Consider the following 17,139-nt stretch of genomic DNA (forward strand, 5'->3'; position numbering starts at 1 on the left):
CATGGGGTCGTGCCGTGCAACCCCAGTGAGGAGCGTGCGCCCACGGAGCTGTCCGGGAGTGAACATGCTGGGTTTGAAATAAGGGGATCAGATGGCCCAGGGGAGCGGAGAAGGCCCACATCCAGAGGGAGGGGGGCAGAGTGGGGGAGCCGGGCAAGCAAGGACCCCCCTCGCCCCTGACCCTGACGGAGCCCACAGAGAAGTGTCCCCTCTCGGGCCTCCTCGTGAGGCCGGACTAGGTGCTCTCTCGAGTGCTCCTCCCTAGGCCGAGAGGCCCCGCGTCGCGATGGCAGCAGAGGGACTCCTGCACACAGCTCCCCCATGCAAACGGGTTCCAGCCCGCTGAGTCCGGCTGCCGTCAGTAGGAACTAGTTGAGCCCAGGCGAAGCCAACGCAAACCCCGCACAGGCGGGGGCGGGAGCCAGGTAGGCGTGCAGGGGTCCCCCGTCCCTGGTGCGGCCTTTCTCCCAGGTGGCAGTTCCAGGACACAGCGGGCCGCAGGTTTCCTCCCCGCACTGCGCGTGTGTGTGAGGAGTCCTACCCTGCTCTCCAGCGCTTCTCCGTCCTAGAGCATCCCTCGTGCTCCCGGAGTCCTCCGCAGGGCACCGTGCCAAGCCCCTCCCCAACCTGCGAGGCCATCTGGTCGGCCCCGTGGCGCGCGCGTCCGGGACCCACCGCAGCCCGCGCCCCCCACCCCAGCAGTCCCCACCCCTAACACCCACCCCGGGGAAAGGGCGTCCGAGCTCCTCCGAGAGAGCGAGTCGCAGCGTGCGGTTGCGAGCGGACCGGCGCAGACTCGCGGAGGCCCCCGGCCGCCGGAGCCTCAGTCTCCACCCGGGTCCCGGGCAAGGGCGGACGGCAGGCGGGGCGCCACCCTCGCATCAGCCCCCCAGCTGCAACTCAGGGCCGGAGGCGCGGACCCCGCGGGGCGGAGACAATGGCTCCGCCTCCGTGCGGCCCCTCCCGCGGCGGCCGCGGTCCCGCCTCTGCCGTACAGCCGCCGCAGCGTACGTCGCCCCCTCCCGCCGTACGGTCCGGCGCACCGCCTCGCGGCCCCGCCCACTTCTCCGCTTGAGCGGTCGGCCTCAGCTCGCGATTGGCCAGGCTCCTAGATAGGCCGCCTTCTTACTGGCCAAGGGGCTTCAGGTGGCGCGCTCCAGACTGGTGGAAGTCTGCGTTGCTCCCGCCCGCCTCCAGTCGCGGCCCGCGATTGGCTGGCGCCCGCAAGGTCTCTTCTCGAGATCGGGTCTTGGTGGCGCGGATCAGGCCTGGGGCGGCAGCGGGGGCGCAATCGGTGGTGGCTGTGGCGCGAGGCAGGTGAGTTCCTGGGGAGGGGAGGGGAAAGGTGGGAGGGGTGAGGGGGCCGGAGCGAGGTCGGCGGGGGGAACAGGAATGGGGCTAGGGCGTCTCTCACAGCGGGCGGGAGCTGCGGGCCGGGGGCGGCGGGCACGGACTGTGCCACGGGCCCCGCCTGTGCAGCCAACGGCCGCCGCCGCCTCCTCGGCCTTGCGCGTCCCCGCACCTGGCCCCAGTCTGCGGCAGGCAGGTCCCGGGGGCGTCTCCTCCGCCCGACGTCAGCGGGGTGCCGGCGGGGCTGTGGGGACGCTTGCGCACCCGGGGACTTCTGTCGTCGCCGCCCTCCCCTACCCGGGCTCCCACACCCGGGAGCCCCCGCCTCCCCCGACGCCGACACCCGGGAGCCCCCGCCATCCCCGACCCCCGGGAGCCCTCCCCTTCCCCCGACCCCCGGGAGCTCCGCTTACCCCGATTCGACTCCCGGGAGCCCCCGCCTCCCCCGACCCCCGACTCCGACACAGGGGAGCCCCCGCCGACCCCGACTCCCGCCATCCCCGACCCCCGCCATCCCCGACCCTGACACCCGGGAGCCCCCGACACCCCCGACCCCGACCCCCGGGAGCCCCCGCCTCCCCAACCGCGGCACCCGGGAGTCCCCGCTTCCCCCACTCACCCAACACACGGGAGCACCCGACCCCCACCACCCCCACAACCTGGCACCCCAGCCTTCCGCACACCTGGGTGCCCCTGACCCCTGTCACCCCCAACACTCCGGTGCCTCCGATCCCCGCGCCCCCAACACACGGGAGACCTCCACCCCCGTCATCTGGGCTCCCCTGACCCCCCACCAGGGTCCCCGGCTTGGCCTCGGGGTGCTTGACCTCGCTGGAGCGCGGGGTGGGGCGCTCGCCCCCTTGACCTGCTCTGCAGCTCTCCTACAGGTCCCAGAGTTTCTGCACCTGGTGCGCTGGTCCTGGTTGGGCCCTCACCCTCCGCCCGCCAGAGTGAGCAGGTGTGGAGTGCTTGCCAGCCCCGGGGTGGGGCGGGGTCCGGGGCCTGCCTTCCCTTTGGGGACCTATTCGTGCCCACAGGAGCACTCCGGTGTGCTGTGCGGGGCTTGCCTTCCCAGGGTGCTTGCGGCCCGCTGCCCCAGTAAGTGCTGCTGGGTCTCAACCCCGGGTGCGCGCACTGTTTTCACTCCCAGGGTCTGCAGTGCTCGGAAACTTGGGTTTTGGTTTATTCGCCTCAATTTCGTGGGACATTGTGTAGTTTTTCTAAGTCTGGAAGCTCAGGAGGGTTAGTTCTGGGGCATTTTCTTGCACTGTTTTCTTGGACACTTTTCTTGTTTTACTTTTGTTTTCTGTGTGTTTTGGAAATGCTTTTACTTGGGACTTAGCCCTTTTGGTCCCTGTTTGTACTTTTTAAATATAAAATCTTTATCTCTCCCATTTTCCATTTTTGTCTTTTCATTTCACTTTGTAGATTTCCTCAGTGTTTTTTTTTTTTTCTTTTATTTAGCATTTTATTTTGGTCATCGTATTTTAAATTTCCCAGAGCTTTTTTGGAGGTTCCTTTTTTCCTCTAAAATTCAGCCATGTTTCTTTCTTTCTTTCTTTTTAAATTTTTATTTATTTATTTATTTATTTGACATACAGAGATCACAAGTAGGCAGAGAGGCAGGCAGAGAGTGAGAGGGAAGCAGGCTCCCCACTGAGCAGCTCCCCACTGAGGGATGGGGGGGGGCTTGATCCCAGGACCCTGGGATCATGACCTGAGCTGAAGGCAGAGGCTTTAACCCACTGAGCCACCCAGGCGCCCCTCAGCCATGTTTCTTATTTCGTAGACACGGTAGTGGCTCATTCTCTTCTTCCGTGACCTCAGTTTTTGCTTGCTTTGGCCTGTGTTCTGTGACATGTTGGGTGATCCTGGTTGAGCACATTGGAGAGCAGGACCCTGCCCACTCCTGTGGTAGTTCTGGGCTGATAGGGAGGGGCATTACCTTTATCCTTTATTGGGCATTTTATCCTCTCAAGGGCTTTCCAGTCTCCTGCCTAGTTTTCCAAGTTGGGTAGAAGAGTGTGGTTGTGGCCTTCAAAAGTGAGTAAGGAAGTGCTGTTCCTCTCCCTTTCTAGGAGGACATCCTGGGGCTTCAGGATTCCCCTTATCCTCTGCTATAGAGACCCCTTGGTGTTTGTTTTTTTGTTTCTTTAAGATTTTATTTATTCCTTTGAGAGATAAACGGAGAGAGAAGCAGACTCCCTGCTGAGCAGGGAGCCCCACGTGGGTCTCTGTCCAGGACCTGGGGATCTGGGACTTGAGCTGAAGGCAGATGTTTCACTGGCTGAGCCCCCCCCCCCCCCCCACCAGACCCCTGGGTTTTATTCTGCAGTCTTTCCTGAGGGAAGGCAGGAAGCAGCTGGTTGACGCATGCCAGCTAACCACTGCTGTTGTGTGGCTGGTGCAATACACAACATAAAATTTGCCCCTTTGATGGGTCTGGAGGGGCCAGCCCTCATCACGGTCTAGTTCCAGAATGGTCTGTTTTGCCCGTTAGTGGAAACCCCATACCCGTCAGCAGGCACTTCCCCGTTGCTGCCAGCCTCTGGCCCCACTAACCTCCTGTCTGTCTATGAGTTTTCCTGCTCTGGGTTGTTTTATAGACGTGGATTCCTACAGTATGTGGCCTTCTGTGCCTGGCTTCTTTTACTTAGCATAATGTTTTCAAGGTTTATTCATGTTGTAACGTATCAGAGCTGCATTTCTTTTTTTGGCTGAAGAATACTGCATGAATATACCACAGTTTTTTTTTATCCGTTTATTGGTTAGTGGACATTTGAGTCATTTCTACTTTTTGCCTATTAATGAGTAGTGCTGCTATGACCATTTGTGTACAGGTTTTTGTTGGAGTACATGTTTTCCCGTTTTTTGGGGATGTATCTAGGAGTGGGGTTGCTGGATCATATGGTAGTTCTAATTTAATGTGTAGAGGAACTGCCTGACTGTTTTCCGCAGTGGCTGCATCACTTTACAGTCCCACCCGCTGCATACAAGGTTCTAGTTTCTCTATATGCTCTCTTGCATTCACTATCTTCTTTGCTTTGTTTTGGCTTTCTTTTCTTTTCTCATTAAGATTTTATTTATTTATTCGAGAGCTGGTGGGATTGGCAGATGGAAAGGGAGCTAACAAACTCCCTGCTGAACTGGAAGCCTGAATTTGGGGCTAGATCCCAGGGCCTGGAGATCATGACCCAAGCTGAAGGCAGATGCTTAACCAACTGAGCCACCCAGGCGCCCCTCCATATGAATTTAAAGATTAACTTTATCGTGTTTGCAAAGAAGGCCATTGGAACTTTCATAGAGGTTGCATTGAATCTGGAGATCTCTTAGTAATCTTCTACTGCCATGTTTCAAAATATTAAGTCTTCTGGTCTATGAACAAGGGAAGTCTTTCCATGTATTTTTCTTTAATTTCTTTCAGCAGTGTTTTGTAATTTTCAGTGTACGAGCCTTGTTCTTTCTCGGTTAAATTTACTCTTTAAGTTTGTTTTTCTTTGGGAAGCTGTGGTAAGAGGAATTGTTTAATTTCATTTCCAGATTGTTCATGGCTATTTTATAGAAATACAACTGATTTTTGGGTGTTGATCCTGTAACTTGCATCTCTGCTGAATTTGTTAGCTTTTATAGTTTTTTTTTGTTTGTGAATCCTTTATTTCTATATATGAGATATGTCATCTGTGAGTAGAGATAGCTTTACTGCTTCCTTTCCAATTGGAGGTCTTTTGTTTCTTGTTCTTGCCTAACGGCTCCCGCTGGAACTCCAGTGCCATGTCGAATAGCAGTGCTGGAAGTAGGCATTCTTGTTTTGTTCTTGATCTTAGGGGGAAGCTGTGCGTCCTTTCCCACAGAGGATGATGTGAGCCGTGGGTGTCAGTGAATGCCCTTTATTGGCTTGGGGAAGTTACCTTCTACTCCTACTTGGTTGAATATTTTATAATGAAAGGGTGTTGGATTTTGCCAAGTGCTTTTCTGCATTGATTGAGGTGTGATCATGGGTTTTGCCTAACTGCGTTTAAATGGACTTTCAGTGTTCAATTCCTGCTGTATTTCGGTTCCAGTCTCCACCCTCCCATCCAGATGGAGTCAGGTGCCACTATTGTAACCTTTTGGGGGTTCCATGATGACAGTTGGACCATTTCTCAGTGCTTCTCCTTGCAAGCTTGTGACTCAGCTTTTTCTGGCTTAGGTGTGTTTTCGTTAATTTGCATTCTACCTTCCAGGTTTCTTGCTGTTGTCTTTTCTTGGTTTTGTTTTGATCTGTGGCTGTGTGCCTTTAGAAAGAAAACAATCTCATTTTAGGAGGGGTATCAGAAGAGAGTGGGAGCTACCATCTTTGTTCATTGTACATTTTCAACTGGAAATTACTGGGTGACCTATTTTCAGGGAACACTGGCGTTTGATGGAGTGTCTGCTCATAGCCATTGGTTCCTGGTTCTGAATTTGTGATGATCGGATGATCTCCAGATTCTGAAAGTAGAGCCAATTTGAATTTGCTCACAATTACAAGCGCCAGGCAACAGTTTTTGGTAGAAGAGATATGGGAGGGAACCATCTTTTAGCCCTGCATCTCCTGCTCCCACCTGAATATTTTGAGGGGAGGCAAGAGTGCGGGGAGTCATGGCACCTATGAGACCCACTGAGATGCAGGGGTGGTCGGCCTGAGCACCTGGTGGAAGGTTACGCCCACATGTAGGCTCCAGGGCACATGGGAACCAGACAGTGGTGGTGTCCCAGCAGGAGTGCTGTGGGAGCCAAGCTGCAGCCCCATCTAGTTCACTGGGGTAACCGTGCTCCTCCTTTCTTGCTCCCTCCATTCCCAGATTTGGAACTCATGGCTGTTTTGGCTTGCTGACCCTTCTTGATTTCGGGTAGAGGAGACTGAACCTAGGATGTGCTTTTGAAACCGTTTGCTTGCACTGGGTCAAAATGAGCAGGATTGGCAGATGGGAATACAGAACATGGCCCTGCCGCTTATGCTGTGTTTTGTTGGTTCTATTTCGTTAAGTGACTTGGGTCATTTGTTAGGCAGTTCTGCAGTTTGAATCACATCTGAAACTAACCATGCTTGTTATCTGCGTGCCTTGTTGACCATTTAGTCACAGGTGCACTCAGCGAGTAGTCCTGGGTTGCACGTTTTAGTTTAGGAGATAAGAGCTGTGCAAGGCACACTTCTTGATCTTTGTGCGTAATAGGAGTGCGGGTCCTTGATGCATATGGAGAGCGGTAAAGTATAGGTGAGTGGCTCCCGATGGGGAAGGAGCCGCTTCCCCTGGGGACATGTGTAGCTTGAAAACAAAGGTGTGCTTTGCCTGGTTGGTTTGTTTTCCAGTCGTTGGCAGTATTATTGGATGATGTGAGCTACATCTAGAATATGGAAAACAGATCAACTTGATGAGTTCTTCACTTGCTACCTATGCTGCAGAGCTTTTCAGGACCAGAAGACACCGATTTTGAGCCTGCTGCTTCATGTTTGTGGGGACAGCATGAGAAGGGTTATTGAGAACTCGTGTGGATTAAGCGTTTGCAGTACAAATAAGAGCCTGTGATTGCTGTTTCTAATTCGCATTCCCAGTTATAGGTGGAATAAGACACAGCTGACACAGCTGTTCTGATCTGATGAGCACAAGTGAGAAGCACTTTGAGTCTGTTAGGAGATAGAATAAGGGGGCCCAGGTGTGCAGGACCCTTCCTGCTTATCACACGTTTGTATCGCTCTCGGCACGGTTTTGCCAGGTGTGGTCACATGAGCAGTGGAGGCTGGATTTTCGGGTGATAGGCAAAGCGAGGAACCCGCACAGCAGTGAGTTCTCCCCGCTCTGCAGGCGCCTACACGGTGTTGATCTGTTGAAGTGATGTTCGGGGGCCGCGCTCAGAGCGCAAGGTCTCCTCAGAGAGGAAGACTTGTTAGTAAGTGGTGATTACGGTCTCCGTGGAGTGATGAGTGCTGGAGGGAGCACTAAAGCGAGCGTCTGACTTGGATGCGGGGTTGGGGCTCCAGGAGCGCTCCCTGCATGTGGACTCTCAGCTGAATTCTGAGGCTGAGCAGAAGATAGCCAGGAGCAAGTGGGGTGGAAAGAGACGGAGGGATGAGGCTGGGAGGATGGCCTCCCAGCCAAGGAGGGAGCAGAGGAACTGTGTACCTGGGGTCAGAAGAAGAGGGTTGTCTGGGTCCAGGGCCTCAGTGAAGCTGCCCTGTGGATTGCTGGGAGATGGAGAGGATAAGTGGGACGTCTGGATGGAGGGTCTGGTGCAGGCCGCCTCTTGGGCCCTGTCTGTGGGTGCTAGGGAGCCATGGTGGGATGCGAAAGTGGTGAGGTGGTCCCTCTGATTGTAGACAGCCCCTCCTGGCAGTATTCTAGCTAGAGGGGGCAAGGCTGGAGGGCAGGAGCTAGTCAGTGCTTGCTGGAAGCTGGCAGGAGATGGAGCAGCAGGGGGAGCCGGAAGGCAGAGGGGGTAACCCCCTGGGAGGGGAGGGCCAGACTGATGGGTGCTGTGGATGATCCCGGCAGATGTGCTCGGTGTGCACTCCTGATGCTTACCTCGCTGTACGCAAAGGACTCAGGGACGGGTGAGGGACCCAGATGAGCAGTAGAATCCATAGCAGACTGTTGGCATGTTGCTGGGTTGGAGGGAGCCTTTCTGAGCCAGCGGGAGAGGCGGGAACCTCTGGCAGTGCAGCCCGAGTCACTAGAGACTGCTTCTGTGACAGGCAGGGGTGTCCCAGACACGGATGAGATGCGTACGGTCAGCCTCCTGTCAGACAGTAAGAAAAAGGCAGCACCCCCTCTCTTCTTCCCACGTCGAAGTCGTCACACTCCCTGCAAGGGCCAGGAGGGGCCCCGTCAGCCGTGGGAGGGGCCCCCAGACTCACTGTGCAGTGCTACTGTGGGATGGCCCTCCACAGGGACGGCATCTCGCCATGGAAATGGCGTCGTGGGCAGCCCCTGTGACTGCCGCTTGTGAGGAGATGGAGTGCGTTCCGGGTTGAAGCAGACACTGCAACCCTGTGGTCATGCTTTCTGGACTCTCAGAACGAAGACCTTTTATGTTCATATGGACAGAATAAATAATTTGACTTTGGGCTTCTGCTGAAATACTAGGATAATACCACTATCAGGCAGTGGGTTTTTTATTAAAAACATCTGGGGCACTTTTGATCAGGAGAGGTAAGCATGTGATAACTGTTTTCTCTTAGGAGTAATTATCTTTCCTAAAACTCAGAGCTGTTCTCTTATGTAAACAAGCCCATCGGCCTACCTCTCCTGCTGTTGTCTCATCATTTCCCAAAAAAGGAAGGAAACACCCGGCCTTGGCTGGACACTGTTTTTCAGCACAGACTTGCTGCTAATAACTGACTTTGAGTATTTTTATTCTGTGCCAGGCAGCACCGAGCAGGTTGGGTACTCCCTGGCTGACCCTCCAGTAACACTCTGGGCTTGGGCGCTGTGGAGACTCCTGTCGACGGCGCCCGGAGGTGTGAGGACCTTGTCCTTCCCTTCTGTTCCGGGTTCTCCTAGCTGGGTGACAGAGCCCGAATGGAACCCGTGGGTCTGCCTGCCCATACCTCTTCACGGATGGAGAACAAAGAAACTGTTTGCAGAAGATAATAGTTACTGGATTAGTTGTTGAAATTATAAGGCTAATACCTGCTCTTTAAAAAAAATGTTGAACAGCACAGGAGGGGTAAGTGAGGAGTAGAAGTCTCAGTCTGTATAATTTACCACGAAATTTAGTGGTGTTTTCCTTGAAGTTTAAAAACATATTCGTGTATGTGTGTGTGTATACGTAAAACATGTAGCGTTCTGTGAAGCTTTCAAGTATTATTGTTTTAGTCATTTGTGTCCAATTCACTGTTTTACTCAGTTCATTTTTAGGGTCCTCACTTAGTGTAAATCACAGCTTTTTGTAAACATTGTTTTATTGCTTAAGATAAAAACAGATGAACACCAGTTTTCTATTTTTTATGGTAGAAGTAATTACATTGAGCATGACATTTGGAAAACACTCATTTCTAACCCAAATTATTATCATTTTTATGGTCTTACTTAGACCAAATTAAGATTTTTTTGGTTATGTAGACAAAGATAACTGATGTCTTTGTTAGTCTCTACAGTATTTAGGTTTAACAGGATTCCTGTTGAGCGGGACAGTTACATTAAGATGTGGTTCTAGGGTGGTGGGCACCGAGGGGGGGCACGTGGCAGGATGAGCCCTCGTGTCGTCCGCAGCAGATGAGTTGTAGCTAATGCTACGCCCTGTGTGGACCACCTTGACCTTATATACAGTCTTGAAAGGAAAAAAAATTAGTTCTAAGTTTTAAAGGGCCACCTTGGCATTTTACTTTGAAAAGTAACCCTCTTTGTAGAGGACGACACAAAGGAAACAGCCAGGGCAGCCGCCCTCTGGGTGATAAGGATCGGCCCCGGGTGATAGAATGTCGCTTCTGCTGCGGGTGCACTCGGCCCTGGGACCTCTCTGGAAGGTCTGTTGAGCGCCCACTGCTGGCCGGTCACGCTGAGTCCTGTGGGACCACAGGAACCCCGTGCTAGCCGCGCCCAGTGTCCCAGAGGGACGGCACCGTGGCAGATGGCGTGTCTGGAGATGTGCCAAGTGCTGGGGGAACGTTCTGGCTATCGCTGTCCCCTTTGATGGCTTCTGTCCCCGAGGACGGGTTATGGGCAAGAGCCACAGGTTCTGACGTTGACCTCAGGGGGACCCGCAGCAGGTCCTCTGTGAGGATTTCGGATCATGAGGTGGCACTGGCCTCTTCTGCTTGGGCTCATTCTGTTTTAGCCACTTTGTCAGTGACCAAATCAGCTGAAAGTTTGATTTGTCACCTACCCATCTCTGTAAACCCAGTGCTTTGTGCACTGTTCAATAAAATAAAACTGTCGGGGCGCCTGGGGCATCAGTCGGTGATGCATCTGCCTTTGACTCAGGTCAGGATCCCAGGGTCCTGGGATTGAGCCCCACATTGACTCCCTGCTCCGCGGGGAGCCTGCTTCGCCCTCTCCCACTCCCCCTGCTTGGTTTCCCTCTCTCACTGTGTCTCTCTTGGTCAAATAAACAGATAATGTCACAAAAAAATAAAAAAATGTATTGTTGAATAGGGAATGCTACTTGGGGCCTCCAGGGGTAAAAAGGAGGTTCCTTTTTCCAGTGTTTCTTAAGAACAGATAGCATTTCCTAAGAAAATATTGTGTGCTAATATTATTTCAGAGATGTTAGTTTTTTCTGTGTCTTTGGCTTTGCCATTTCCTCAAAGCTCCGGTTTTTTTTTTTTTTTTTTTAAGATTATTTATTTATTTATTTGACAGAGAGAGATCACAAGTAGGCAGAGAGGCAGGCAGAGAGAGAGAGAGGAGGAAGCAGGCTCCCTGCTGAGCAGAGAGCCCGATGTGGGACTCGATCCCAGGACCCTGAGATCATGACCTGAGCCGAAGGCAGCAGCTTTACCCACTGAGCCACCCAGTCAAAGCTCTGTTTTTAACCCTTGTGTGACACTTGTAAGTTTTGAGATTTTTCAGGCACGTTTTCTAGATTGTTAACTAGATTAGTACAGACATTCTAAATAGAAAAAATTCAAATTGTATGTGCCCACAGCACTAAAATTCATTCTTGGTTAAAATATTCAAGAACCAAACAGCTTTATATTTTTGTCTCTACCGTATGATGACAGTGTAGCAGTATGTACTCAAGGGGCATTGAAGGAGAAACCTCGCTGGGGTGCCTGGCTGGCTCTGTGGGTTAAGCCTCTGACTCTTGATCTCAGGGTCGCCCGCTTGAGCCCCTCATTGGGGAACCTACTTTAAAAAAAGAATCTTAACTCTGATTTTATAACTTTCTGTAAACTTTTAAAATTTTTACTTTTTTTAAAGGTTTTATTTTTTTCATTTGCCAGAGAGAGAGAGAGAGAGAGTACAAGCAGGGAGAGCAGCCGGCAGAGTGAGATTCTCAGCTGAGCAGGGAGCCGGATGTGGGACTCGATCCCAGGACCCTGGGTTTATGACCTGAGCTGAAGGCAGATGTGCCACCGACTGAGCCACCAAGTGTCCCTAACCATTTTTTTTTTAAAGATTATTATTTATTTGACAGAGATCAGAAGTAGGCAGAGAAGCAGGCAGAGAGAGAGAGGAGGAAGCAGGTTCCCTGCTGAGCAGAGAGCCCGATGTGGGGCTCGATCCCAGGACCCTGGGATCATGATCTGAGCTGAAGGCAGAGGCTTTAACCCACTGAACCTCGCAGGCGCCCCGCTAAACATTTTTTTAAATTCTGATTTTAGAACCCTACTAAGAATTGCATATTTGTAAAGGTTCTTAAGTCCTCAGGTTTGTAACTGAAGTTCAGCCTGAACAGAGGCCCTCTCCTCCTCCTGTGCTTGCCAGCCTGCATATTCTCTTAGCTGCAGGTAGATCGAGGTACAAGGAGACACTGAGTGATCTTTTCTGCTTGCAGATGCTGCACTCAGCCCTGTGGCCCCTAACGTGTGCTTTTCTTGTTTGGACATGGCAGCTCCGTGCCCGCCCTGAAGAAGCTCTCTTTCGGGGGTGCTTGGGTGGATCAGTGGGTTAAAGCCTCCCTTCGGGTCAGGTCATGATCCCAGGGTCCTGGGACTGAGCCCTGCATCAGGGTCTCTGCTCAGCAGGGAGCCTGCTTCCTCCCCTCTCTCTCTCTCTCTCCCTCTCTGCCTGCCTCTCCCCCAACTTTAGATCTCTGTCTGTCAAATAAATAAATAAAATCTTAAAAAAAAAAAAAGAAGCTGTCTTTCACCAGGATGGAGGAGGCGCCCTTGTGCACTCTGCCCAGACTGCCCAGGCAGGGAAAGTCCTGCCCTGGGGCTCTGGACCTGGGGCCTGCAGTGGCCCCTCATAAGGTCCTAGCAGCCAGAGCAGAGCACTCTGAGGACAGTGGAACCTGGACAGGGCCCCTCTTCTGTAGCACATGCATTTGCAGAATGTCAGCCTCAGATTCTTTCCAGGGTTTTCTGATGCCATTGAAGACATTTTCAATCTGCCTTTTTTTTTTTAAATTTTATTTATTTATTTGACAGAGATCACAAGTAGGCAGAGAGGCAGAGAGAGAGAGAGGAAGGCAAGCAGGCTCCCTGCTGAGCGGAGAGCCCGACATGGGGCTCGATCCCAGGACCCTGGGATCATGACCTGAGCCGAAGGCAGAGGCTCTAACCCACTGAGCCACCCAGACGCCCCTCAATCTGCTTTTTTATCTACTGTTGTATGAGTGCAACTCAGCTTTCCCTTGAGTCTCAGGCTGGGGCCAGTAGAGTCAGGGCCCTGATACCAGCAGGAAGGCTGTGGTGTTCGGGGGATGGACATGGAGGCTGGGAGCAGCGTTTTGAAATTGCTCAGTGCTCCCGTTTAGTTATCAGTGGATCTAGAACCCGAGTTGCACGTTTGCTGTTGGGAGTTCTGGTATGCGTCTGACAGGTCCGGGCTGACGTTCCCACCTGTGGGCTCCTGGTTGGAGCTGTCCACGTTGCTGATGGTCTTTGCCTTTAGACCTGGGAGTGAGTTAGATCTCCATCTCAGCGGTTGCTCACTCAGAAGAAAAGCAATGTTGAAAGGATTGAGAGTACAGCTGTATAACTCCATTCTACCAGATGTTCAAGCTCACTTTTTTTTTAAAGATTTTATTTATTTATTTGAGAGAGAGGCAGTGAGAGAGAGCATGAGCGAGGAGAAGGTCAGAGGGAGAAGCAGACTCCCCGTGGAGCTGGGAGCCAGATGTGGGACTTGATCCCGGGACTCCGGGATCATGACCTGAGCTGAAAGCAGTCGTCCAACCAACGGAGCCACCCAGGCGTCCCTCAAGCTCACTGTTGAGCATTGTGTGCCAGGCACTGCCTTGCACACACGATTTCATTTCATCCTTCTTGCCACCTTATTTCATTTTCCTTCTCTGTATTTAATGCGCACGTTTCATGGAGGGAACTGAAGAGTGATTTAAGTATTAGGGTTAGGGGACAGGGGGAGGGAAAATGGGAGAAAGCAGGATCAGTGGAGAGAAGCACCGGGTAAATTCCAGGACCGTTCACCATCACATCCAGGAACTCTGCTGCAGTGAGCGTGGAAGAGAGCAGCCCATCATCCCTTCCTTCGGAGACTCTGGGTCCCGCCTCTTTGTAGTTCTGCTTTGTGGGTGTTTGGTCCTCTAGTGCTTCTCCAGGGGAGAAGTGGTTTTAATGTCCTGTGGACTAAGCTGTGGCCAGAACACACCCCTGGGCCACAGGTCAGGCTCTGCATATGGCTCTGTACCTGGATGCACTTCATGTGGTCCGAGGAGTGAAATCAGAACTACTTGGAAGAGGTAGGCGCGTGTTTACTGGGCCTGGGCTGTCGCAGCTGCTGAGTGCCTATCGTGGTCCCCTCTGCACGCCCTCCACTGTCCCCTCCTGTCCTCCTCTCCTCCAGAGCCACACTGCCTGGTGTGCCTTCTAGAGTCTGGTGTCTTTCTGCACTGGTCCTTTGGAGGGTGTCCTCTCTGGGCATGTTATTATGTCCATGTCTCCTCTCCTGGCCCATTTTACCAGGAATCTGCCACTGTCTGCTGTATCTCCCGGTTCTCACCGGTTACGTTTTTGATGCAGTCGCTGCTGGAATTCTGTCATTCCTGGGATCCCATGATAGCCAGTGGCTGTGCTTGCTGCTTTGGTTGGATTTATTTCAGTGACAAGAAATTCAGTTTATTTATTTAGGAAATTTTTTTTTAAAGTAGGCTCCATGCCCAGAACCAGACCCCAAACGGGGCTTGAACTCACGACCCTGAGATCAAGACACGAGCTGAGATCAGGAGTCAGACAGTCAACCAACTGAACCACCCAGGTGCCCCCAAATTAAATTTACTTTTAAATTGTGGTGTAAGGCCTACCTGAAACCTGGCTAGAGGTGGTATGGTTCAGCCTTGTCATCTGGCTCATTGATGGGAAGAACCAGGTTGAAAAATAGGGCTGTAGTTGGTCTTACACCTCCTGTTAGCTTCTGAAAACACCATTAGAAACTAACCAGAATCTCTTTCAGGTGGTTGAAAATGTGAGAACATATAAATGTTAACTTTTTAAATGAGTCTGTGAGTTCTTACACAGGGCTTCCTCAGGCTCTGAGCTCCCTTTCTGTGCTGAGTCATGGGCTGGAGCTCCTGGGTCCTCAGCGGCCTTGTCAGGAGAGCTGGCCCCCCCTCCACAGTCTGCTAGTCGGGGCGGAGCTGGGACCGGAGCCCAGATCCAAGGACTCCGCCCTGTCCTTAGCAGCAGGCTCTAATGTCTCTGTGTCCTGGTCTTGATCTTGGAAGTGAATGCTCAGGTATTGGCTTTAGGGCTTCTGCCCTTGTTTGTTTGTAATGGTGACCTCTGTAAACTTCAGGGATGTGGTCACTAAGGGTGTGTCAGACACCAGTTGTAGCACAGTTGGTAGAAATTAGTGATTAGGACAGCTTTTTGCTGGGGTTTAACGTTGGTAATGCAGGTGTTGGAGAATATTAAGTGGGAATGAAGTTGGGAAGTTGGTGTTCCATTAATCAGTGGGTAACTAATAGGGAATAAGAACCTAGTCCATGGTCACCTCTGGAGAATGAGGATAGATATGGGGCATTTACAGTGTCCCCCTCCCAGGCCTTTCATGGCTGCCTGTTGAGTAAGTGCTCAGCCCACAGTTGTCAGGAGCCTTTGTGACGCGGCTGGGGTGGAGCTTGGGCGGGGCGGGGGGGGGGCTGTCAGTCCTCGAGGCCAGGTGCCAGGGAGCCAGGCGTGCCGGGAGCCTTGCTGGGAGGGAACGTGGCAGGAATGCGCTTGATTCTGCTGTCCTGCTGCCCCTGCGTCTGGACTTGAGCGTTGGCTAGAGTAGGCCCTGGGGGAGATTAGGCAGGGGAGCAGGTGGGCAAGCACACGGGTAATGCCATAGTGCGTTGATCGGTGCGGAGACGTTGGCGTGTGCACTCCAGTGCCACGGAAGGCTGAGGAGCGCATGTTAAAGGATGTTTCACGGGCAAGTGGCTGGGTCTCTGAGAAGAATGAGGAGTGGAAATGAGGAGTTTTGTGGTGTTTGTTGAAATTAGTAGTTAATATTTCTGTGTTTAACTCCATAAAGAACATCCGTGGAGCCCCCAGGTGGCTCAGTTATGCATCTGACCGACCAGGCATCTCCCCTCCAGTCTTGATCTCAGACTTGTCAGTGTAAGCCCTGTGTTGGGGTTTGCACTGGGCGTGGAGCCCACTTAAAAAAAATTGTTTTGGACTGTTTCAAAGAAAATGGTGTGAATCAGAGTACTTTTGGTTTAGTTCCGAGAAAATAGTCATTTACACATAAATATTTTTTGTCCATGCTGGTTTTTTTTTTTTTTTTAAAGATTTTATTTATTTATTTGACAGAGAGAGATCACAGGTAGGAAGAGAGGCAGGCAGAGAGAGAGAGGAGGAAGCAGTCTCCCTGCTGAGCAGAGAGCCCGACGCGGGACTCCATCCCAGAACCCTGAGATCATGACCTGAGCCGAAGGCAGCGGCTTAATCCACTGAGCCACCCAGGCGCCCCCTTTTTTTTTTTTTAAGATTTTATTTATTTATTTGACAGAGAGAGATCACAAATAGGCAAAGAGGCAGGCAGAGAGAGAGGAGGAAGCAGGCTCCCCGCTGAGCAGAGAGCCCAATGCGGGACTCGATCCCAGGACCCTGAGATCATGACCTGAGCCGAAGGCAGCGGCCCAACCCACTGAGCCACCCAGGCGCCCCCATGCTGGTTTTTATTTTTAATTTTTATTCCGTAGATTTTTCAGTAATAGGTTATGAACCATTTCACTACCGTGTGTTTTTAAATTTTTTTTTTTAAAGAGATTTTATTTATTTGAGAGAGAGAAAGCACGAGTGAGGAGGAGGGAAAGAGGGAGAAGCAGACTCCCCACTGAACAGGGAGTCCGATGTGGAACTTGATCCCAGGACCCTGGGATCATGACCTGAGCCAAAGGCAGAAGCTTAATGGACTGAGCCACCCAGACGCCCCTGCTTATTTTTAATTTGGTGTGTGTGCGTGTATGTGTGTGTGCGCGTGAGAGACTGTGTGAGAATATTTTTAGCCAGAGGAAAGTTTGAGTCATTCCAAAGAAATTTAGATGACAATCTGAAAACAAAACTTTTTTTTTTTTTTTTAATTAAAAAAAAATTTTTTTTTTTTTTAAGTAGGCTCCACACCCAGCGTGGAACTCAACATAGGGCTGAAACTTATGTGAGATCAAGACCTGAGCTGGTATAAAGAGTTGGACACTTAATTGACTGAGCCTCCTGGGCACAGCAAACCATTTTTTGTTTATTTATTTATTTATTTCAGATTTTATTTATTTATTTGAAAGAGACAGAGAGAGGGAACACAGGCAGGGGGAGTGGGAAAGCAAGAAGCAAGCTCCCCACCTACCAGAGAGCCTGATGCAAGCTCAGTCCCAGGATCCTGGGATCATGACCTGAGCTGAAGGCAGAGGCTTCATGACTGAGCCACCAGGCGCCCCCAAACCTTTTTTTCCCTTTTTAAAATATTTATTTATTTTTAGAGAGAGTGCATGTGCACTTTGGGTGGGGGGTCGGGGAGAGGGAGAATGGAATCCCAGGCAGACTCCTCACTCTGAGGAGGGAGCCTGACTTAGGGGCTCAATCTCACAACCTGAGCCAAAATGAAGAGTCAGACGGTTAACCAACTGGGCCACCCAGGTGACCTAAAAAAAAAATTTTTTTTTTTTTAAAGATTAAATTTTAAGTAGTCTTTATGCCAAATGTGGCTTGAGCTCAAAACC

General features: G+C 51.7%; 1 protein-coding gene across 13 annotated transcripts in view; it reads left to right on the forward strand.

The window, feature by feature from the left end:
* Window positions 1–1,103: 1,103 nt before the first annotated feature.
* Window positions 1,104–17,139, forward strand: part of SUN1 (Sad1 and UNC84 domain containing 1) — a 54,953-nt gene continuing 38,917 nt past the window's right edge. For 4 of the 13 annotated variants that reach the window (XM_082714032.1, XM_082714036.1, XM_082714028.1 and 1 more), the window contains exon 1: window positions 1,196–1,317. The gene's annotated coding sequence lies outside the window, so the exon portion shown is untranslated. Of the gene's footprint in view, window positions 1,318–14,099; window positions 14,670–17,139 lie in introns of those variants that run through there. The other 9 variants (XM_082714035.1, XM_082714037.1, XM_082714038.1 and 6 more) reach the window with 5 other exon arrangements.

This window comes from Mustela nivalis (genome assembly GCF_964662115.1).
Source record: "Mustela nivalis genome assembly, chromosome: 19".
Lineage (NCBI taxonomy): Eukaryota > Metazoa > Chordata > Mammalia > Carnivora > Mustelidae > Mustela > Mustela nivalis.